The sequence below is a fragment of the Pristiophorus japonicus genome, chromosome X (genome assembly GCF_044704955.1).
Source record: "Pristiophorus japonicus isolate sPriJap1 chromosome X, sPriJap1.hap1, whole genome shotgun sequence".
Lineage (NCBI taxonomy): Eukaryota > Metazoa > Chordata > Chondrichthyes > Pristiophoridae > Pristiophorus > Pristiophorus japonicus.
This window is the reverse complement of record NC_092010.1, coordinates 12,539,377-12,562,921: the sequence shown is the minus strand read 5'-3', so window position 1 is coordinate 12,562,921 and position 23,545 is coordinate 12,539,377. Positions and strand designations below refer to the sequence as shown.

General features: G+C 57.8%; 1 protein-coding gene across 1 annotated transcript in view; it reads left to right on the top strand.

The window, feature by feature from the left end:
* LOC139240862 (zinc finger protein 148-like) overlaps positions 1-23,545 on the top strand; it is a 1,532,788-nt gene that overhangs the window by 161,023 nt on the left and 1,348,220 nt on the right. The gene's annotated exons all lie outside the window — the stretch shown is intronic.

Genomic DNA, 23,545 nt, shown 5'->3' with positions numbered 1-23,545 from the left:
GTCCTCCCCTGGCACCAACTCACTGGGGTGCAGTTCACCTGGCACCATCTCAGTGGCTTTCGTTCCCCTGGCACCAACTCACTGGGGTGCAGTTCCCCTGGCACCAATTCACTGGGGTGCAGTTCCCCTGTCACCAACTCACTGTGGTGCAGTTCCCGTGGAACCAACGCACTGGGGTGCATTTCCCCTGGCACCAGCTCACTGGGGTGCAATTCCCCATGCATCGACTCACTGGGGTGCACTTTGCATGGCACCAACTCACTGGGATGCTGTTCCCCTGGCACCAACTCATTGGGATGCAGTTTCCATGGCACCAACTCACTGGGCTGCAATTCCCCTGGCACCAACTCACTAGGTTGCAGTTACCCTGGCACAAACACTCTGCTGTGCAATTCCCCTGGCACCATCTCACTGGAGTGCAGTTCCCCTGGCACCTAATCACTGGGGTGCAGTTGTCTGGGCACCAACTCACTGGGGTGCAGTTCCCCTGGCACCAACTCTCTGCTGTGCAATCCCTCTGGCACCAACTCACTGGTATAAGTTCCCATGGCACCAACTCACTGGTGTAAGTTCCCATGGCACCAACTCACTGGCGTGCAGTTCCTCTGGCACCAATTCACTGGGGTGCAGTTCCCCTGGCACCAACTCTCTGCTGTGCAATCCCTCTGGCACCATCTCACTGGAGTGCAGTGCCCCTGGCACAAAATCACTGGGGTGCAGTTCTCTGGGCACCAACTCACTGGCGTGCAGTTCCCCTTGCACCAACTCACTGGAGTGCAGTTCCCCTGGCACCAACTCACTGGCGTGCAGTTCCCGTGGCAACAGCTCACTGGGGTGCAGTTCCTCTGGCACCAATTCGTCGGAGTGCAGGTCCCCTGGCATCAACTCACTGGGGTGCAGCTCCCCTGCCACCAAATCACTGGGGTGCAGTTCCCCTGGCACCAACTCACTGGGGTGCTGTTCCCCTGTCACCAACTCACTGTGGTGCAGTTCCCGTGGAACCAACGCACTGGGGTGCATTTCCACTGGCACCAGCTCACTGGGGTGCAATTCCCCATGCATCGACTCACTGGGGTGCACTTTGCATGGCACCAACTCACTGGGATGCTGTTCCCCTGGCACCAACTCACTGGGATGCAGTTTCCATGGCACCAACTCACTGGGCTGCAATTCCCCTGGCACCAACTCACGAGGTTGCAGTTACCCTGACACAAACACTCTGCTGTGCAATTCCCCTGGCACCATCTCACTGGAGTGCATTTCCCCTGGCACAAAATCACTGGAGTGCAGTTCTCTGGGCACCAACTCACTGGAGTGCAGTTCTCCAGGCACCAACTCACTGGGGTGCAGTTCCCCTGGCACCAACTCACTGGGGTGCAGTTCCCCTGGCACCGACTCACTGGGTGCAGTTCCCTGGCACCGACTCACTGGCTTCAGTTCCGCTGGCTCCAACTAACTGGGTGCAGTTCCCCTGGCACCAACTTACTGGGGTGCAGGTCCCCTAGCACCAACTCGCTGGTTCAGTACCCCTGGCACCAATTCACTGGGGTGCAGTTCCCCTCACACCAACTCACTGCGGTGCACTTCACCTGGCACCAACTCACTGGCTTTAGTTCCGCTGGCACCAACTCACTGGGGTGCAGTTTCCCTGGCACCAGTTCATTGCGGTGCAGTTAGCCTGGCACGAAAGCACAGGGGTGTCCTCCCCTGGCACCAACTCACGGGTGCAGTTCACCTGGCACCATCTCAGTGGCTTTTGTTCCCCTGGCACCAACTCACTGGGGTGCAGTTCCCCTGGCACCAATTCACTGGGGTGCAGTTCCCCTGGCACCAATTCACTGGGGTGCAGTTCCCCTGGCACCAACACACTGGGGTGCAGTTCACCTGGCACCATCTCACTGGCTTTAGTTCCCCTGGCAGCAACTCACTGGGGTGCAGTTCCCCTGGCACCAACTCACTGGAGTGCAGTTCCCCTGGCACCAACTCACTGGGGTGCAGTTGCCGTGGCAACAGCTCACTGGGGTGCAGTTCCTCTGGCACCAATTCGTCGGGGTGCAGTTCCCCTGGCATCAACTCACTGGGGTGCAGCTCCCCTGGCACCAAATCACTGGGGTGCAGTTCCCCTGGCACCAACTCACTCGGGTGCAGTTCCTCTGGCATCAACTCACTGGGGTGCAGTTTCCCTAGTACTGACTCACTGGGGTGCTGTTCCCCTGGCACCAACTCACTGGGGTGCAGCTCCCCTGTCACCAACTCACTGTGGTGCAGTTCCCGTGGAACCAACGCACTGGGGTGCATTTCCCCTGGCACCAGCTCACTGGGGTGCAATTCCCCATGCATCGACTCACCGGGGTGCTCTTTGCATGGCACCCACTCACTGGGATGCTGTTCCCCGAGCACCAATTCACTGGGATGCAGTTTCCATGGCACCAACTCACTGGGCTGCAATTCCCCTGGCACCAACTCACTGGGTTGCAGTTATTGCAATTCCCCTGGCACCATCTCACTGGAGTGCAGTTCTCCAGGCACCAACTCACTGGGTGCAGTTCCCTGGCACCGACTCACTGGCTTCAGTTCCGCTGGCTCCAACTAACTGGGTGCAGTTCCCCTGGCACCAACTTACTGGGGTGCAGGTCCCCTGGCACCAACTCGCTGGTTCAGTACCCCTGGCACCAATTCACTGGGGTGCAGTTGCCCTCACACCAACTCACTGCGGTGCACTTCACCTGGCACCAACTCACTGGCTTTAGTTCCGCTGGCATCAACTCACTGGGATGCAGTTCCCCTGGCACCAACTCACTGGGATGCAGTTCCGCTGTCACCAACTCACTGGCTTCAGTTCCCCTGGCACCAACTCACAGGGGTGCAGTTCCCCTGACACCAACTCACTGTGGTGCAGTTCCCCTGGCACCATCTCACTGGGATGCAGTTCCCCTGGCACCAACTCACTGGGATGAAGTTTCCCTGGCACCACCTCACTGGAGTGCAGTTCTCCTGGCATAAATCACTGGGGTGCAGTTCTCTGGGCACCGACTCACTGAGGTGCAGTTCCCCTGACACCAACTCGCTGGTTCAGTTCCCCTGGCGCCAACTCATTGGGGCGCAGATCCCCTGGCATCAACTCACTGGGGTATCGTTCCCCTGGCACCAATTCGCTGGGGTGCAGTTTTCCTGGCACCAACTCACTGGGGTGCAGTTCCCCTGACACCAACTCGCTGGTTGAGTTCCCCTGATACCAACTCTCTGCTGTGCTGTTCCCCTGGCACCGACTCTCTGCTGTGCTGTTCCCCTGGCACCATCTCACTGTGGTGCAGTTCCCCAGGCACCATCTCAGTGGAATGCAGTTCCCCTGGCACCAACTCACAGAGGTGCAGTTCCCCTGACACCAACTCACTGTGGTGCAGTTCCACTGGCACCAACTCACTGGGATGCAGTTCCCCTGGCACCAACTCACTGGGATGCAGTTCCCCTGGCACCAACTCACTGGGATGCAGTTCCGCTGGCACCAACTCACTGGCTTCAGTTCCCCTGGCACCAACTGCCTGGTGTAAGTTCCCATGGCATCACTGGGATGAAGTTTCCCTGGCACCAACTCACTGGGGTGCAGTTCTCCTGGCACCAACTCATTGGGGTGCAGTTCCCCTGGCACCAACTCACTGGCTTCAGTTCCGCTGGCTCCAACTAACTGGGTGCGGTTCCCCTGGCACCAACTCACTGGTGTAAGTTCCCATGGCAACAACTCACTGGGGTGAAGTTCCTCTGGCACCAATTCACTGGGGTGTAGTTAGCCTGGCACCAACGCACTGGGGTGTCCTCCCCTGGCACCAACTCACTGGAGTGCAGTTCCCCTGGCATAAATCACCGGGGTGCAGTTCTCTGGGCACCGGCTCACTGTTGTGCAGTTCCCCTGGCACCAACTCACTGGTTTAGTTCCCCTGATACTAACCCTCTGCTGTGCTGTTCCCCTGGCACCATCTCTCTGGAGTGCAGTTCCCCTGGCACCTAATCACTGGGGTGCAGTTGTCTGGGCACCAACTCACTGGGGTGCAGTTCCCCTGGCACCAACTCTCTGCTGTGCAATTCCTCTGGCACCATCTCACTGGAGTGCAGTGCCCCTGGCACAAAATCACTGGGGTGCAGTTCTCCTGGCACCAACTCATTGTGGTGCAGTTCCCCTGGCACCAACTCACTGGGGTACAGTTCCCCTGGCACCAACTCACTGTGGTGCAGTTCCCCTGGCACCATCTCACTGGGATGCAGTTCCCCTAGCACCAACTCACTGGTGTGCAGTTCTCCTGGCACCAACTCATTGGGGTGCAGCTCCCCTGGCACCAACTCACTGGCTTCAGTTCCACTGGCTCCAACTAACTGGGTGCAGTTCCCCTGCCACCAACTCACTGGTGTAAGTTCCCATGGCACCAACTCACTGGTGTAAGTTCCCATGGCACCAACTCACTGGGGTGAAGTTCCTCTGGCACCAATTCACTGCGGTGCAGTTCCCCTGGCACCAATTCGTCGGAGTGCAGGTCCCCTGGCATCAACTCACTGGGGTGCAGCTCCCCTGGCACCAAATCACTGGGGTGCAGTTCCCCTGGCACCAAATCACTGGGGTGCAGTTCCCCTGGCACCAACTCACTGGGGTGCAGTTCCTCTGGCACCAACTCACTGGGGTGCAGTTTCCCGAGTACCGACTCACTGGGGTGTTGTTCCCCTGTCACCAACTCACTGTGGTGCAGTTCCCCTGGCACCAACTCACTGGTGTAAGTTCCCATGGCACCAACTCACTGGTGTAAGTTCCCCTGGCACCTAATCACTGGGGTGCAGTTGTCTGGGCACCAACTCACTGGGGTGCAGTTCTCTGGGCACCAACTCACTGGCGTGCAGTTCCCCTGGCACCAACTCACTGGCTTCAGTTCCACTGGCTCCAACTAACTGGGTGCAGTTCCCCTGCCACCAACTCACTGGTGTAAGTTCCCATGGCACCAACTCACTGGTGTAAGTTCCCATGGCACCAACTCACTGGGGTGAAGTTCCTCTGGCACCAATTCACTGGGGTGCAGTTCCCATGGCACCAACACACTGGGGTGCAGTTCACCTGGCACCATCTCACTGGCTTTAGTTCCCCTGGCACCAACTCACTGGGGTGCAGTTCCCCTGGCACCAGCTCACTGGAGTGCAGTTCCCCTGGCACCAGCTCACTGGGATGCTGTTCCCCTGGCACCAACTCACTGGGATGCAGTTCCCCTGACACCAACTCACTGGTTCAGTTCCCCTGGCACCAACTCATTGGGGCGCAGATCCCCTGGCATCAACTCACTGGGGTATCGTTCCCCTGGCACCAATTCGCTGGGGTACAGTTTTCCTGGCACCAACTCAATGGGGTGCAGTTCCCCTGACACCAACTCGCTGGTTTAGTTCCCCTGATACCAACTCTCTGCTGTGCTGTTCCCCTGGCACCATCTCACTGGAGTGCAGTTCCCCTGGCACCTAATCACTGGGGTGCAGTTGTCTGGGCACCAACTCACTGGGGTGCAGTTCCCCTGACACCTAATCACTGGGGTGCAGTTGTCTGGGCGCCAACTCACTGGGGTGCAGTTCCCCTGGCACCGGTTCACTGAGGTTCAGTTCCCCTGGCACCAACTCACTGGGGTGCAGTTCCCCTGGCACCAACTCACTGTGGTGCATTTCCACTGGCACCAACACACTGTGGTGCAGTGTCCCTGGCAGAAACTCATTGGGATACAGTTCCCCTGGCACCAACTCACTGGGGTGCAGTTCCCCTGGCACCAACTCACTGGGGTGCAGTTCCATTGGCACCAACTCTGGGGTGCAGTTCCCCTGGCACCAACTCAATGGGGTGCAGTTCCCCTGGCATCGACTCACTGGCTTTAGTTCCCCTGGCACAAAATCACTGGGGTGCAGTTCTCTGGGCACCAACTTACTGGCGTGCAGTTCCCCTGCCACCAACTCAATGGGGTGCAGTTCCCCTAGCACCAACGCACTTCGGTGCATTTCCCCTGGCACCAGCTCACTGGGGTGCATTTCCCCAAGCACCGACTCACTGGGGTGCACGTCGCATGGTACCAACTCACTGGGATGCTGTTCCCTTGGCACCAACTCACTGGAGTGCTGTTCCCCTGGCACCAACTCGCTCGTTCAGTTCCCCGGGCATCAACTCACTGGGATGCAGTTTCCAGGGAACCAACTCACTGGGGTGCAATTCCCCTGGCACCAACTCACTGGGGTGCAGTTCCCCTGGCACCAACTCTCTGCTGTGCTGTTCCCCTGGCACCATCTCACTGTGTTGCAGTTCCCCTTGCACCTACTCACTGGGATGCAGTTCCCTTGGCACCAACTCACAGGGGTGCAGTTCCCCTGGCACCAACTCACTGTGGTGCAGTTCCCCTGGCACCATCTCACTGGGATGCAGTTCCCCTGGCACCAACTCACTGGGATGCAGTTCCGCTGGCACCAACTCACTGGCTTCAGTTCCCCTGGCACCAACTGACTGGTGTAAGTTCCCATGGCATCACTGGGATGAAGTTTCCCTGGCACCAACTCACTGAGGTGCAGTTCTCCTGGCACCAACTCATTGGGGTGCAGTTCCCCTGGCACCAACTCACTGGCTTCTGTTCCGTTGGCTCCAACTAACTGGGTGCAGTTCCCCTGGCACCAACTCACTGGTGTAAGTTCCCATGGCACCAACTCACTGGGGTGAAGTTCCTCTGGCACCAATTCACTGGGGTGTAGTTAGCCTGGCACCAACACACTGGGGTGTCCTCCCCTGGCACCAACTCACTGTGGTGCAGTTCCCCTGGCACCAACTCACTGGGGTGCAGTTCACCTGGCACCATCTCACTGGCTTTAGTTCCCCTGGCACCAACTCACTGGTGGAAGTTCCCATGGCACCAACTCACTGGGGTGAAGTTCCTCTGGCACCAATTCACTGGGGTGTAGTTAGCCTGGCACCAACACACTGGGGTGTCCTCCCCTGGCACCAACTCAATGGGGTGCAGTTCCCCTGGCACCATCTCACTGGAGTGCAGTTTCCCTGGCACCAACTCACTAGGGTTCAGTTCCCCTGGCACCAACTCTCTGCTGTGCAGTTCCGCTGGCACCAACTCACTGGGGTGCAGTTCCCCTGGCACCAACTCTCTATTGTGCTTTCCCCCTGGCACCACCTCACTGGAGTGCAGTTCCCCTGACACCTAATCACTGGGGTGCAGTTGTCTGGGCGCCAACTCACTGGGGTGCAGTTCCCCTGGCACCGGTTCACTGAGGTTCAGTTCCCCTGGCACCAACTCACTGGGGTGCAGTTCCCCTGGCACCAACTCACTGTGGTGCATTTCCACTGGCACCAACACACTGTGGTGCAGTGTCCCTGGCAGAAACTCATTGGGATACAGTTCCCCTGGCACCAACTCACTGGGGTGCAGTTCCCCTGGCACCAACTCACTGGGGTGCAGTTCCATTGGCACCAACTCTGGGGTGCAGTTCCCCTGGCACCAACTCAATGGGGTGCAGTTCCCCTGGCATCGACTCACTGGCTTTAGTTCCCCTGGCACAAAATCACTGGGGTGCAGTTCTCTGGGCACCAACTTACTGGCGTGCAGTTCCCCTGCCACCAACTCAATGGGGTGCAGTTCCCCTAGCACCAACGCACTTCGGTGCATTTCCCCTGGCACCAGCTCACTGGGGTGCATTTCCCCAAGCACCGACTCACTGGGGTGCACGTCGCATGGTACCAACTCACTGGGATGCTGTTCCCTTGGCACCAACTCACTGGAGTGCTGTTCCCCTGGCACCAACTCGCTCGTTCAGTTCCCCGGGCATCAACTCACTGGGATGCAGTTTCCAGGGAACCAACTCACTGGGGTGCAATTCCCCTGGCACCAACTCACTGGGGTGCAGTTCCCCTGGCACCAACTCTCTGCTGTGCAATTCCTCTGCCACCATCTCACTGGAGTGCAGTGCACCTGCCACAAAATCACTGGGGTGCAGTTCTCTGGGCACCAACTCACTGAGGTTCAGTTCCCCTGGCACCAACTCTCTGCTGTGCTGTTCCCCTGGCACCATCTCACTGTGTTGCAGTTCCCCTTGCACCTACTCACTGGGATGCAGTTCCCTTGGCACCAACTCACAGGGGTGCAGTTCCCCTGGCACCAACTCACTGTGGTGCAGTTCCCCTGGCACCATCTCACTGGGATGCAGTTCCCCTGGCACCAACTCACTGGGATGCAGTTCCGCTGGCACCAACTCACTGGCTTCAGTTCCCCTGGCACCAACTGACTGGTGTAAGTTCCCATGGCATCACTGGGATGAAGTTTCCCTGGCACCAACTCACTGAGGTGCAGTTCTCCTGGCACCAACTCATTGGGGTGCAGTTCCCCTGGCACCAACTCACTGGCTTCTGTTCCGTTGGCTCCAACTAACTGGGTGCAGTTCCCCTGGCACCAACTCACTGGTGTAAGTTCCCATGGCACCAACTCACTGGGGTGAAGTTCCTCTGGCACCAATTCACTGGGGTGTAGTTAGCCTGGCACCAACACACTGGGGTGTCCTCCCCTGGCACCAACTCACTGTGGTGCAGTTCCCCTGGCACCAACTCACTGGGGTGCAGTTCACCTGGCACCATCTCACTGGCTTTAGTTCCCCTGGCACCAACTCACTGGTGGAAGTTCCCATGGCACCAACTCACTGGGGTGAAGTTCCTCTGGCACCAATTCACTGGGGTGTAGTTAGCCTGGCACCAACACACTGGGGTGTCCTCCCCTGGCACCAACTCAATGGGGTGCAGTTCCCCTGGCACCATCTCACTGGAGTGCAGTTTCCCTGGCACCAACTCACTAGGGTTCAGTTCCCCTGGCACCAACTCTCTGCTGTGCAGTTCCGCTGGCACCAACTCACTGGGGTGCAGTTCCCCTGGCACCAACTCTCTATTGTGCTTTCCCCCTGGCACCACCTCACTGGAGTGCAGTTCCCCTGGCACCAAATCAGTGGGGTGCAGTTCTCTGCGCACCAACTCACTGAGTTCAGTTCCTCTGGCCCCAACTCACTGAGGTTCAGTATCCGTGGCATCAACTCACTGGGGTGCAGTTCCCGTGCCATCAACTCACTGGCGTGCAGTTCCTCTGGCACCATTTCGCTGGGATGCAGTTCCCCTAGTACTGACTCACTGGGGTGCTGTTCCCCGGCACAAAATCACTGGGGTGCAGTTCTTCTGACACCAACACACTGGGATGCAGTTCCCCGAGCACCAACTCACTGGGGTGCAGTTCTTCTGGCACCATTTCGTTGGGATGCAGTTCCCCTAGTACTGACTCACTGGGGTGCTGTTCCCCGGCACAAAATCACTGGGGTGCAGTTCTTCTGGCACCAACTCACTGGGGTGCAATTCCCCTGGTTCCAAACTCACTGGGGTGCAGTTCCTCTGGCACCAACTCACTGGAGTGCAGTTCCCATGTCTCCAACTCACTGGGCTGCAGTTCCTCTGGCACCAACTCACTGGAGTGCAGTCCCTCTGGCACCAACTCACTGGGGTACAGTTCTGCTGGCACCAACTAACTGAGGTGCAGTTCCCCTGGCACCAACACACTGGGGTATCATTCCCCTGACACCAATTCGCTGGGGTGCAATTCTACTGGCACCAATTCATTGGGCTGCAGTTCCCCTGGCATCAACTCACTGGGGTGCAGTTCCCATGGCACCAACTCACTGATGCTAGTTCGCATGGCTTCAACTCACTGGGGTGAAGTTCCTCTGGCACCAACTCACTGGGGTGCACTTCTGGCAAAAAATCACTGGGATGCAGTTCCCATGGCACCAACACACTGGGGTATCCTCCTCTGGCACCAAGTCACTGGGGTGCAGTTCACCTGCCATCAACTCACTAGGGTGCTGTTCCCCTTGGTAGCAGCTCACTGGAGTGCAATTCCCCGAGTACTGACTCACTGGGGTGTTGTTCCCCTGGCACCAACTCACTGGGGTGCAGTTCTCTGGGCCCAACTCACTGGGGTGCAGTTTCCCTGGCACCAACTCACTGGGGTTCAGTTCCCCTGGCACCAACTCTCTGCTGTGCAGTTCCGCTGGCACCAACTCACTGGGGTGCAGTTCCCCTGGCACCAATTCTCTATTGTGCTTTCCCCCTGGCACCACCTCACTGGAGTGCAGTTCCCCTGGCACCAAATCAGTGGGCCGCAGTTCTCTGCGCACCAACTCACTGGGTTCAGTTCCCCTGGCTCCAACTCACTAGGTGCAGTTCCTCTGGCCCCAACTCATTGGGGTTCAGCATCCCTGGCATCAACTCAGTGGGGAGCAGTTCCCGTACCATCAACTCACTGGCATGCAGTTCCTCTGGCACCATTTCGCTGGGATGCAGTTCCCCTAGTACTGACTCATTGGGGTGCTGCTCCCCGGCACAAAATCACTGGGGTGCAGTTATTCTGGCACCAACTCACTGGGATGCAGTTCCCCGAGCACCAACTCACTGGGGTGCAGTTCTTCTGGCACCATTTCGCTGGGATGCAGTTCCCCTAGTACTGACTCACTGGGGTGCTGTTCCCCGGCACAAAATCACTGGGGTGCAGTTCTTCTGGCCCCAACTCACTGGGATGCAGTTCCCCTGGCACCAACTCACTGGGATGCAGTTCTCTGGGCACCAACTCACTGGGGTGCAGTTCCCCTGGCACAACTCACTGGGGTTCAGTTCCTCTGGCACCAACTCACTGGGTTCAGTTCCCCTGGCTCCAACTCACTAGGTGCAGTTCCTCTGGCCTCAACTTACTAGGGTGCAGTTCCCCTGGCACCAACTCACTGGGGTGCAATTCCCATGGCACTAACTCAATGGGGTGCAGTTCTCCCGGCAGTAACTCACTGGGGTGCAGTTCCCCTGGCATCAACTCACTGAGGTACAGTTCCCCTGGCACCAACTCACTGGGGTGCAGTTCCCCTGTCATCAACTCACTGGTGTGCAGTTCGCCTTGCCTCAACTCACTGGGATGTAGTTCCTCTGGCACCAGCTCACTGTGGTGTAGTTCGCCTGACACAAACTCACTGGGGTGCAGTTCCCATATCACCAACTCACTGGGGAGCAGTTCACCTGGTACTGACTTACTGGGGTACAGTTCCCCTGACACCAACTCACTGGGATGAAGTTCCCATGGCACCAACTCACTGGGATGCAATTCCCCTGGCACCAACTCACTGGGGTGCAGTTCCCATGGCACCAACTCGCTGGTTCAGTTCCCATGGCACCAACTCACTGGGGTACAATTCCCCTGGCACCAACTCACTGGGTGCAGCTCCCGTGGCACCAACTCACTGGGGTGCAATTCCCCTGGCACCAACTCACTGGGGTGCAGCTCCCGTGGCACCAACTCACTGGGGTGCAATTCCCCTGGCACCAACTCACTGGGTGCAGCTCCCGTGGCACCAACTCACTGGGGTGCAATTCCCATACCACTAACTCAATGGGGTGCAGCTCACCTGGCACCAACTCACCGGGGTGCAGTTCTCTGGGCACCAACTCACTGGGGTGCAGTTCTCCTGGCACCAACTCACCGGGTGGAGTTCTCTGTGCACCAACTCACTGGGGTGCAGTTCTCCTGGCACCAACTCTCTGCTGTGCTGTTCCCTTGGCACCATCTCACTGGAGTACAGTTCCCCAGGCACCAAATCACAGGCTGCAGTTCCCCTGGCACCAACGCACTGGTTCAGTTTCCCTGGCATCAACTCACTGGGGTGCAGTTCCCCTGGCACCAATTTGCTGGGGTGCAGTTCTCCTGGCACCAACTCACTGGCTTTAGGTCCCCTGGCACCAATTCACTGGGGTGCCATTCCCCTGGCACCAACTCACTGGGGTACAGTTCCCCTGACACCAACTCACTGGGGTACAGTGCCCTTGGCATCAACTCACTGGTGTGCAGTTCGCCTTGAATAAACTCACTGGGATGTAGTTCCTCTGGCACCAGCTCACTGGGGTGTAGTTCGCCTGACACGAACTCACTGGGGTGCAATTCCCATGGCACTAACTCAATGGGGTGCAGTTCACCTACTACTGACTGACTGGGGTGCAGTTCCTCTGGCACCAACTCACTGGATTGCAGTTCCCATGGCTCCAACTCACTGGGCTGCAGTTCCTCTGGCACCAACTCACTGGAGTGCAGTTCCTCTGGCACCAACTAACTGAGGTGCAGTTCTCCTGGCACCAACTAACTGGGGTGACGTTCCCCTGGCAGCAGCTGACTGGGATGCAGTTCCCCTGGCACCAACACACTGGGGTATCATTCCCCTGACACCAATTCGCTGGGGTGCAATTCTACTGGCACCAATTCATTGGGCTGCAGTTCCCCTGGCATCAACTCACTGGGGTGCAGTTCCCATGGCACCAACTCACTGATGCTAGTTCGCATGGCTTCAACTCACTGGGGTGAAGTTCCTCTGGCACCAACTCACTGGGGTGCACTTCTCCTGGCAAAAAATCACTGGGATGCAGTTCCCATGGCAACAACTGACTGGGGTGCATTTCTCCTGGCACCAACTCGCTGGTTCAGTTCCCCTGGCATCATCTCACTGGGGTGCAGTTCCCCTGGCACCTACTCTCTGCTGTGCAGTTCCCCTGGCACCATCTCACTGGAGTGCAGGTCCCCTGGCACCAAATCACTGGCATGCGGTTCTCTGTGCACCAACTCACTGGGGTGCAGTTCCCCTCCCACCAACTCACTGCGGTGCAGCTGCCCTGGCACCAACTCACTGCGGTGCAGTTTCCCTGGCAACAGTTCACTGGGGTGCAATTAGCCTGGCACCAACACACTGGGGTATCCTCCTCTGGCACCAAGTCACTGGGGTGCAGTTCCCCTGTCATCAACTCACTAGGGTGCTGTTCCCCTTGGTAGCAGCTCACTGGAGTGCAATTCCCCGAGTACTGACTCACTGGGGTGTTGTTCCCCTGGCACCAACTCACTGGGGTGCAGTTCCTCTGGCACCAACTCACTGGGGTGCAGTTCTCTGGGCCCAACTCACTGGGGTGCAGTTTCCCTGGCACCAACTCACTGGGGTTCAGTTCCCCTGGCACCAACTCTCTGCTGTGCAGTTCCGCTGGCACCAACTCACTGGGGTGCAGTTCCCCTGGTAACAACTCTCTATTGTGCTTTCCCCCTGGCACCACCTCACTGGAGTGCAGTTCCCCTGGCACCAAATCAGTGGGGCGCAGTTCTCTGCGCACCAACTCACTGGGTTCAGTTCCCCTGGCTCCAACTCACTAGGTGCAGTTCCTCTGGCCCCAACTCACTGGGGTTCAGTATCCCTGGCATCAACTCACTGGGGTGCTGTTCCCCAGCACAAAATCACTGGGGTGCAGTTATTCTGGCACCAACTCACTGGGATGCAGTTCCCCTAGGACTGACTCACTGGGGTGCTGTTCCCCGGCACAACATCACTGGGGTGCAGTTCTTCTGGCACCAACTCACTGGGATGCAGTTCCCCTGGCACCAACTCACTGGGGTGCAGTTCTCTGGGCACCAACTCACTGGGGTGCAGTTCCCCTGGCACAACTCACTGGGGTTCAGTTCCCCTGGCACCTACTCACTGGGTTCAGTTCCCCTGGCTCCAACTCACTAGGTGCAGTTCCCCTGGCCTCAACTCACTAGGGTGCAGTTCCCCTGGCACCGACTCACTGGCTTTAGTTCCCCTGGCACCAATTCACTGGGGTGCCATTCCCCTGGCATCAACTCACTGATGTGCAGTTCGCCTTGCATCAACTCACTGGAATGAAGTTCCCATGGCACCAACTCACTGGGATGCAATTCCTCTGGCACCAACTCACTGGGATGCAGATCCCCTGGCTCCAACTCACTGGGGTGCAATTTCCCTGGCACCAACTCACTGGGGTGCAGTTCCCCTGGCACCAACTCTCTACTGTGCTTTCCCCCTGGCACCACCTCACTGGAGTGCAGTTCCCCTGGCACCAAATCAGTGGGGTTCAGTTCTCCTGGCACCAACTCACTGGGCTGCAGATCCTCTGGCACCAACTCACTGGAGTGCAGTTCCTGTGGCACCAACTCACTGGGGTGCAGTTCTCTGGGCACCAACTCACTGTGGTGCAGTTCTCCTGGCACCAACTCACTGGGCTGCAGATCCTCTGGCACCAACTCACTGGAGTGCAGTTCCTCTGGCACCAACTCACTGGGGTACAGTTCCCCTGGCACCAACTCACTGGGGTGCAGTTTCTCTGGCACCTACTAACTGGGGCGACGTTCCCCTGGCAGCAGCTAACTGGGATGCAGTTCCCCTGGCGCCAACACACTTGGGTATCATTCCCCTGACACCAATTCGCTGGGGTGCAATTCTACTGGCGCCAATTCATTGGGCTGCAGTTCCCCAGGCACAAATTTACTGCGGTGGCGTTCCCCTGGCACCAACTCACTAGGGTGCAGTTCCCATGGCACCAACTCACTGGTGCTAGTTCCCATGGCATCAACTCACTGGGGTGATGTTCCTCTGGCACCAACTCACTGGGGTGCAGTTCTCCCGGCATCAACTCACTGGGTTGCCCTTCCCCAAGCACCGACTCACTGGGGTACAGTTCCCCTGACACCAACTCACTGGGGTGCAGTTCCCATGGCACTAACTCACTGGGGTGCAGTTCCCCTAGCACCGACTCACTGGGGTACAATTCCCTTGGCACCAACTCGCTGGTTCAGTTCCCATGGCACCAACTCACTGGGGTGCAATTCCCATGGCACTAACTCAATGGGGTGCAGTTCTCTGCGCACCAACTCACTGGGGTGCAGTTCTCCTGGCACCAACTCTCTGCTGTGCAGTTCCCCTGGCACCATCTCACTGGGGTTGAGTTCCCCTGGGACCAACTCTCTGCTGTGCTGTTCCCCTGGCACCATCTCACTGGAATGCGCTTCCCCTGGCACCAAATCTCTGGGGTGCAGTTCTCTGTGCACCAACTCACTGGGGTTCAGTTCAACTGGCACCAACTCTCTGCTGTGCTGTTCCCTTGGCACCATCTCACTGGAGTACAGTTCCCCAGGCACCAAATCATAGGCCGCAGTTCCCCTGGCACCAACGTGCTGGTTCAGTTCCCCTGGCATCAACTCACTGGGGTGCAGTTCCCCTGGCACCAACTGACTGGTGTATTGTTCCCCTGGCACCAATTTGCTGGGGTGCAGTTCTCCTGGCACCAACTCACTGAGGTGCAGTTCACCTGGCACCAACTCACTGGCTTTAGTTCCCCTGGCACCAATTCACTGGGGTGCCATTCCCCTGGCACCAACTCACTGGGGTGCCGTTCCCCTGGCAGCAATTCACTGGGGTGCAGTTCCCCTGGCAGCAACTCACTGGTGCTAGTTCCCATGGAATCAACTCACTGGGGTGAAGTTCCCCTGTCACCAATTCACAGGTTCAGTCCCCCTGGCACCAATTCACTTTGTTCAGTTCCCCTGGCACCATCTCACTGGGATGCAGTTCCCCTCGCACCAACTCACTGGGGTGCAGTTCCCCGGCATCAACTCACTGGGGTGCAGTTCCCCAAGCACAGACTCACTGGGGTGCAGTTCCCATGGCACCAACTCACTGGGGTGCAGTTCCCGTGGCACCAACTCACTGGGGTGCAGTTCCCATAGCACCGACTCACTGGGGTACAATTCCCTTGGCACCAACTCGCTGGTTCAGTTCCCATGGCACCAACTCACTGGGGTGCAATTCCCTTGGCTCTAACTCACTGGGGTGCAGCTCCCGTGGCACCAATTCACTGGGGTGCAGTTCTCCTGGCACCAACTCTCTGCTGTGCAGTTCCCCTGGCACCATCTCACTGGAATGCGCTTCCCATGGCACCAAATCTCTGGGGTGCAGTTCTCTGCGCACCAACTCACTGGGGTGTAGTTCCCCTGGCACCAACTCACGGGGGTTCAGTTCAACTGGCACCAACTCTCTGCTGTGCTGTTCCCTTGGCACCATCTCACTGGAGTACAGTTCCCCAGGCACCAAATCACAGGCTGCAGTTCCCCTGGCACCAACTGACTGGTGTATCGATCCCCTGGCACCAATTTGCTGGGGTGCAGTTCTCCTGGCACCAACTCACTGGGGTGCAGTTCATCAGGCACCAACTCACTGGCGTTAGTTCCCCTGGCACCAATTCACTGGGTTGCAGTTCCCCTAGCACCAACTCACTGGGGTGCAGTTCTCCCGGCATTAACTCACTGGGGTGCAGTTCCCCTGGCATCAACTCACTGGGGTACAGTTCCCCTGGCACCAACTCACTGGGGTGCATTTCGCCTGGCATCAACTCACTGGTGTGCAGTTTGCCTTGCATCAACTCACTGGGATGTAGTTCCTCTGGCACCAGCTCACTGGGGTGTAGTTCGCCTGACACAAACTCACTGGGGTGCAGTTCCCATATCACCAACTCACTGGGGTGCAGTTCACCTGGTACTGACTTACTGGGGTACAGTTCCCCTGACACCAACTCACTGGGATGAAGTTCCCATGGCACCAACTCACTGGGATGCAATTCCCCTGGCACCAACTCACTGGGGTGTAGTTCCCATGGCACCAACTCGCTGGTTCAGTTCCCATGGCACCAACTCACTGGGATGCAATTCACCTGGCACCAACTCACTGGGTGTAGTTCCCATGGCACCAACTCGCTGGTTCAGTTCCCATGGCACCAACTCACTGGGGTGCAATTCCCTTGGCTCTAACTCACTGGGGTGCAGTTCCCATGGCACCAACTCACTGGGTGCAGCTCCCGTGGCACCAACTCACTGGGGTGCAATTCCCATGGCACCAACTCGCTGGTTCAGTTCCCATGGCACCAACTCACTGGGGTGCAATTCCCTTGGCTCTAACTCACTGGGTGCAGCTCCCGTGGCACCAACTCACTGGGGTGCAATTCCCATGGCACTAACTCAATGGGGTCAGTTCACCTGGCACCAACTCACCGGGGTGCAGTTCTCTGGGCACCAACTCACTGGGGTGCAGTTCTCCTGGCACCAACTCTCTGCTGTGCTGTTCCCTTGGCACCATCTCACTGGAGTACAGTTCCCCAGGCACCAAATCACAGGCTGCAGTTCCCCTGGCACCAACGCGCTGGTTCAGTTCCCCTGGCATCAACTCACTGGGGTGCAGTTCCCCTGGCACCAACTCACTGGGTTTCAGTGCAACTGGCATCACTCAGTGGGGTGCAGTTCCCGTGGCATCAACTCACTGGGGTACAGTTCCCCTGGCACCAATTCGCTGGGGTGCAGTTCTCATGGTACCAACTCACTGGGGCGCTGTTCTCTGGGCACCACCTCACTGGGGTGCAGTTCCTCTGGCACCAACTCACTGGGGTACAGTTCCCCTGACACCAACTCACTGGGGTGCAGTTTCTCTGGCACCTTCTAACTGGGGCGACGTTCCCCTGGCAGCAGCTGACTGGGATGCAGTTCCCCTGGCACCAACACACTTGGGTATCATTCCCCTGACACCAATTCGCTGGGGTGCAATTCTACTGGCGCCAATTCATTGGGCTGCAGTTCCCCAGGCACAAATTTACTGCGGTGGCGTTCCCCTGGCACCAACTCACTAGGGTGCAGTTCCCATGGCACCAACTCACTGGTGCTAGTTCCCATGGCATCAACTCACTGGGGTGATGTTCCTCTGGCACCAACTCACTGGGGTGCAGTTCTCCCGGCATCAACTCACTGGGTTGCCCTTCCCCAAGCACCGACTCACTGGGGTACAGTTCCCCTGACACCAACTCACTGGGGTGCAGTTCCCATGGCACTAACTCACTGGGGTGCAGTTCCCCTAGCACCGACTCACTGGGGTACAATTCCCTTGGCACCAACTCGCTGGTTCAGTTCCCATGGCACCAACTCACTGGGGTGCAATTCCCATGGCACTAACTCAATGGGGTGCAGTTCTCCCGGCATTAACTCACTGAGGTGCAGTTCCCCTGGCATCAACTCACTGGGGTACAGTTCCCCTGGCACCAACTCACTGGGGTGCATTTCGCCTGGCATCAACTCACTGGTGTGCAGTTCGCCTTGCATCAACTCACTGGGATGTAGTTCCTCTGGCACCAGCTCACTGGGGTGTAGTTCGCCTGACACAAACTCACTGGGGTGCAGTTCCCATATCACCAACTCACTGGGGTGCAGTTCACCTGGTACTGACTTACTGGGGTACAGTTCCACTGACAACAACTCACTGGGATGAAGTTCCCATGGCACCAACTCACTGGGATGCAATTCCCCTGGCACCAACTCACTGGGGTGTAGTTCCCATGGCACCAACTCGCTGGTTCAGTTCCCATGGCACCAACTCACTGGGGTGCAATTCCCTTGGCTCTAACTCACTGGGGTGCAGTTCCCATGGCACCAACTCACTGGGTGCAGCTCCCGTGGCACCAACTCACTGGGGTGCAATTCCCATGGCACTAACTCAATGGGGTCAGTTCACCTGGCACCAACTCACTGGGGTGCAGTTCTCTGGGCACCAACTCACTGGGGTGCAGTTCTCCTGGCACCAACTCTCTGCTGTGCTGTTCCCTTGGCACCATCTCACTGGAGTACAGTTCCCCAGGCACCAAATCACAGGCTGCAGTTCCCCTGGCACCAACGCGCTGGTTCAGTTCCCCTGGCATCAACTCACTGGGGTGCAGTTCCCCTGGCACCAACTCACTGGGTTTCAGTGCAACTGGCATCACTCAGTGGGGTGCAGTTCCCGTGGCATCAACTCACTGGGGTACAGTTCCCCTGGCACCAATTCGCTGGGGTGCAGTTCTCATGGTACCAACTCACTGGGGCGCTGTTCTCTGGGCACCAACTCACTGGGGTGCAGTTCCCCTGGCACGCAATCACTGGGGTTCAGTTCCCCTGGCACCAACTCACTGGGTTCAGTTCCCCTGGCTCCAACTCACTAGGTGCAGTTCCCCTGGCCTCAACTCACTGGGGTGCAGTTCCCCTGGCATCAACTCACTGGGGTACAGTTCCCCTGGCACCAACTCACTGGGGTGCAGTTCCCGTGGCATCAACTCACTGGTGTGCAGTTCGCCTTGCATCAACTCACTGGGATGAAGTTCCCATGGCACCAACTCACTGGGGTGCAGTTCCCCTGGCACCAACTCTCTACTGTGCTTTCCCCCTGGCACCACCTCACTGGAGTGCAGTTCCCCTGGCACCAAATCAGTGGGGTGCAGTTCTCTGGGCACCAACTCACTGGGGTTCAGTTCTCCTGGCACCAACTCACTGGGCTGCAGATCCTCTGGCACCAACTCACTGGAGTGCAGTTCCTCTGGCACCAACTCACTGGGGTGCAGTTTCTCTGGCACCTTCTAACTGGGGCGACGTTCCCCTGGCAGCAGCTGACTGGGATGCAGTTCCCCTGGCACCAACACACTTGGGTATCATTCCCCTGACACCAATTCGCTGGGGTGCAATTCTACTGGCGCCAATTCATTGGGCTGCAGTTCCCCAGGCACAAATTTACTGCGGTGGCGTTCCCCTGGCACCAACTCACTAGGGTGCAGTTCCCATGGCACCAACTCACTGGTGCTAGTTCCCATGGCATCAACTCACTGGGGTGATGTTCCTCTGGCACCAACTCACTGGGGTGCAGTTCTCCCGGCATCAACTCACTGGGTTGCCCTTCCCCAAGCACCGACTCACTGGGGTACAGTTCCCCTGACACCAACTCACTGGGGTGCAGTTCCCATGGCACTAACTCACTGGGGTGCAGTTCCCCTAGCACCGACTCACTGGGGTACAATTCCCTTGGCACCAACTCGCTGGTTCAGTTCCCATGGCACCAACTCACTGGGGTGCAATTCCCATGGCACTAACTCAATGGGGTGCAGTTCTCTGCGCACCAACTCACTGGGGTGCAGTTCTCCTGGCACCAACTCTCTGCTGTGCAGTTCCCCTGGCACCATCTCACTGGGGTTGAGTTCCCCTGGGACCAACTCTCTGCTGTGCTGTTCCCCTGGCACCATCTCACTGGAATGCGCTTCCCCTGGCACCAAATCTCTGGGGTGCAGTTCTCTGTGCACCAACTCACTGGGGTTCAGTTCAACTGGCACCAACTCTCTGCTGTGCTGTTCCCTTGGCACCATCTCACTGGAGTACAGTTCCCCAGGCACCAAATCATAGGCCGCAGTTCCCCTGGCACCAACGCGCTGGTTCAGTTCCCCTGGCATCAACTCACTGGGGTGCAGTTCCCCTGGCACCAACTGACTGGTGTATTGTTCCCCTGGCACCAATTTGCTGGGGTGCAGTTCTCCTGGCACCAACTCACTGAGGTGCAGTTCACCTGGCACCAACTCACTGGCTTTAGTTCCCCTGGCACCAATTCACTGGGGTGCCATTCTTCTGGCACCAACTCACTGGGGTGCCGTTCCCCTGGCAGCAATTCACTGGGGTGCAGTTCCCCTGGCAGCAACTCACTGGTGCTAGTTCCCATGGAATCAACTCACTGGGGTGAAGTTCCCCTGTCATCAATTCACAGGTTCAGTCCCCCTGGCACCAATTCACTTTGTTCAGTTCCCATGGCACCATCTCACTGGGATGCAGTTCCCCTCGCACCAACTCACTGGGGTGCAGTTCCCCGGCATCAACTCACTGGGGTGCAGTTCCCCAAGCACAGACTCACTGGGGTGCAGTTCCCATGGCACCAACTCACTGGGGTGCAGTTCCCGTGGCACCAACTCACTGGGGTGCAGTTCCCATAGCACCGACTCACTGGGGTACAATTCCCTTGGCACCAACTCGCTGGTTCAGTTCCCATGGCACCAACTCACTGGGGTGCAATTCCCTTGGCTCTAACTCACTGGAATGCGCTTCCCATGGCACCAAATCTCTGGGGTGCAGTTCTCTGCGCACCAACTCACTGGGGTGCAGTTCCCCTGGCACCAACTCACGGGGGTTCAGTTCAACTGGCACCAACTCTCTGCTGTGCTGTTCCCTTGGCACCATCTCACTGGAGTACAGTTCCCCAGGCACCAAATCACAGGCTGCAGTTCCCCTGGCACCAACTGACTGGTGTATCGATCCCCTGGCACCAATTTGCTGGGGTGCAGTTCTCCTGGCACCAACTCACTGGGGTGCAGTTCATCAGGCACCAACTCACTGGCGTTAGTTCCCCTGGCACCAATTCACTGGGTTGCAGTTCCCCTAGCACCAACTCACTGGGGTGCAGTACTCCCGGCATTAACTCACTGGGGTGCAGTTCCCCTGGCATCAACTCACTGGGGTACAGTTCCCCTGGCACCAACTCACTGGGGTGCATTTCGCCTGGCATCAACTCACTGGTGTGCAGTTTGCCTTGCATCAACTCACTGGGATGTAGTTCCTCTGGCACCAGCTCACTGGGGTGTAGTTCGCCTGACACAAACTCACTGGGGTGCAGTTCCCATATCACCAACTCACTGGGGTGCAGTTCACCTGGTACTGACTTACTGGGGTACAGTTCCCCTGACACCAACTCACTGGGATGAAGTTCCCATGGCACCAACTCACTGGGATGCAATTCCCCTGGCACCAACTCACTGGGGTGTAGTTCCCATGGCACCAACTCACTGGGGTGCAGTTCCCATGGCACCAACTCACTGGGTGCAGCTCCCGTGGCACCAACTCACTGGGGTGCAATTCCCATGGCACCAACTCGCTGGTTCAGTTCCCATGGCACCAACTCACTGGGGTGCAATTCCCTTGGCTCTAACTCACTGGGTGCAGCTCCCGTGGCACCAACTCACTGGGGTGCAATTCCCATGGCACTAACTCAATGGGGTCAGTTCACCTGGCACCAACTCACCGGGGTGCAGTTCTCTGGGCACCAACTCACTGGGGTGCAGTTCTCCTGGCACCAACTCTCTGCTGTGCTGTTCCCTTGGCACCATCTCACTGGAGTACAGTTCCCCAGGCACCAAATCACAGGCTGCAGTTCCCCTGGCACCAACGCGCTGGTTCAGTTCCCCTGGCATCAACTCACTGGGGTGCAGTTCCCCTGGCACCAACTCACTGGGTTTCAGTGCAACTGGCATCACTCAGTGGGGTGCAGTTCCCGTGGCATCAACTCACTGGGGTACAGTTCCCCTGGCACCAATTCGCTGGGGTGCAGTTCTCATGGTACCAACTCACTGGGGCGCTGTTCTCTGGGCACCACCTCACTGGGGTGCAGTTCCTCTGGCACCAACTCACTGGGGTACAGTTCCCCTGGCACCAACTCACTGGGGTGTAGTTTCTCTGGCACCTTCTAACTGGGGCGACGTTCCCCTGGCAGCAGCTGATTGGGATGCAGTTCCCCTGGCACCAACACACTTGGGTATCATTCCCCTGACACCAATTCGCTGGGGTGCAATTCTACTGGCGCCAATTCATTGGGCTGCAGTTCCCCAGGCACAAATTTACTGCAGTGGCGTTCCCCTGGCACCAACTCACTAGGGTGCAGTTCCCATGGCACCAACTCACTGGTGCTAGTTCCCATGGCATCAACTCACTGGGGTGATGTTCCTCTGGCACCAACTCACTGGGGTGCAGTTCTCCCGGCATCAACTCACTGGGTTGCCCTTCCCCAAGCACCGACTCACTGGGGTACAGTTCCCCTGACACCAACTCACTGGGGTGCAGTTCCCATGGCACTAACTCACTGGGGTGCAGTTCCCCTAGCACCGACTCACTGGGGTACAATTCCCTTGGCACCAACTCGCTGGTTCAGTTCCCATGGCACCAACTCACTGGGGTGCAATTCCCATGGCACTAACTCAATGGGGTGCAGTTCTCCCGGCATTAACTCACTGAGGTGCAGTTCCCCTGGCATCAACTCACTGGGGTACAGTTCCCCTGGCACCAACTCACTGGGGTGCATTTCGCCTGGCATCAACTCACTGGTGTGCAGTTCGCCTTGCATCAACTCACTGGGATGTAGTTCCTCTGGCACCAGCTCACTGGGGTGTAGTTCGCCTGACACAAACTCACTGGGGTGCAGTTCCCATATCACCAACTCACTGCTCACTGGGGTGCAGTTCACCTGGTACTGACTTACTGGGGTACAGTTCCCCTGACACCAACTCACTGGGATGAAGTTCCCATGGCACCAACTCACTGGGATGCAATTCCCCTGGCACCAACTCACTGGGGTGTAGTTCCCATGGCACCAACTCGCTGGTTCAGTTCCCATGGCACCAACTCACTGGGGTGCAATTCCCTTGGCTCTAACTCACTGGGGTGCAGTTCCCATGGCACCAACTCACTGGGTGCAGCTCCCGTGGCACCAACTCACTGGGGTGCAATTCCCATGGCACTAACTCAATGGGGTCAGTTCACCTGGCACCAACTCACTGGGGTGCAGTTCTCTGGGCACCAACTCACTGGGGTGCAGTTCTCCTGGCACCAACTCTCTGCTGTGCTGTTCCCTTGGCACCATCTCACTGGAGTACAGTTCCCCAGGCACCAAATCACAGGCTGCAGTTCCCCTGGCACCAACGCGCTGGTTCAGTTCCCCTGGCATCAACTCACTGGTGTGCAGTTCCCCTGGCACCAACTCACTGGGTTTCAGTGCA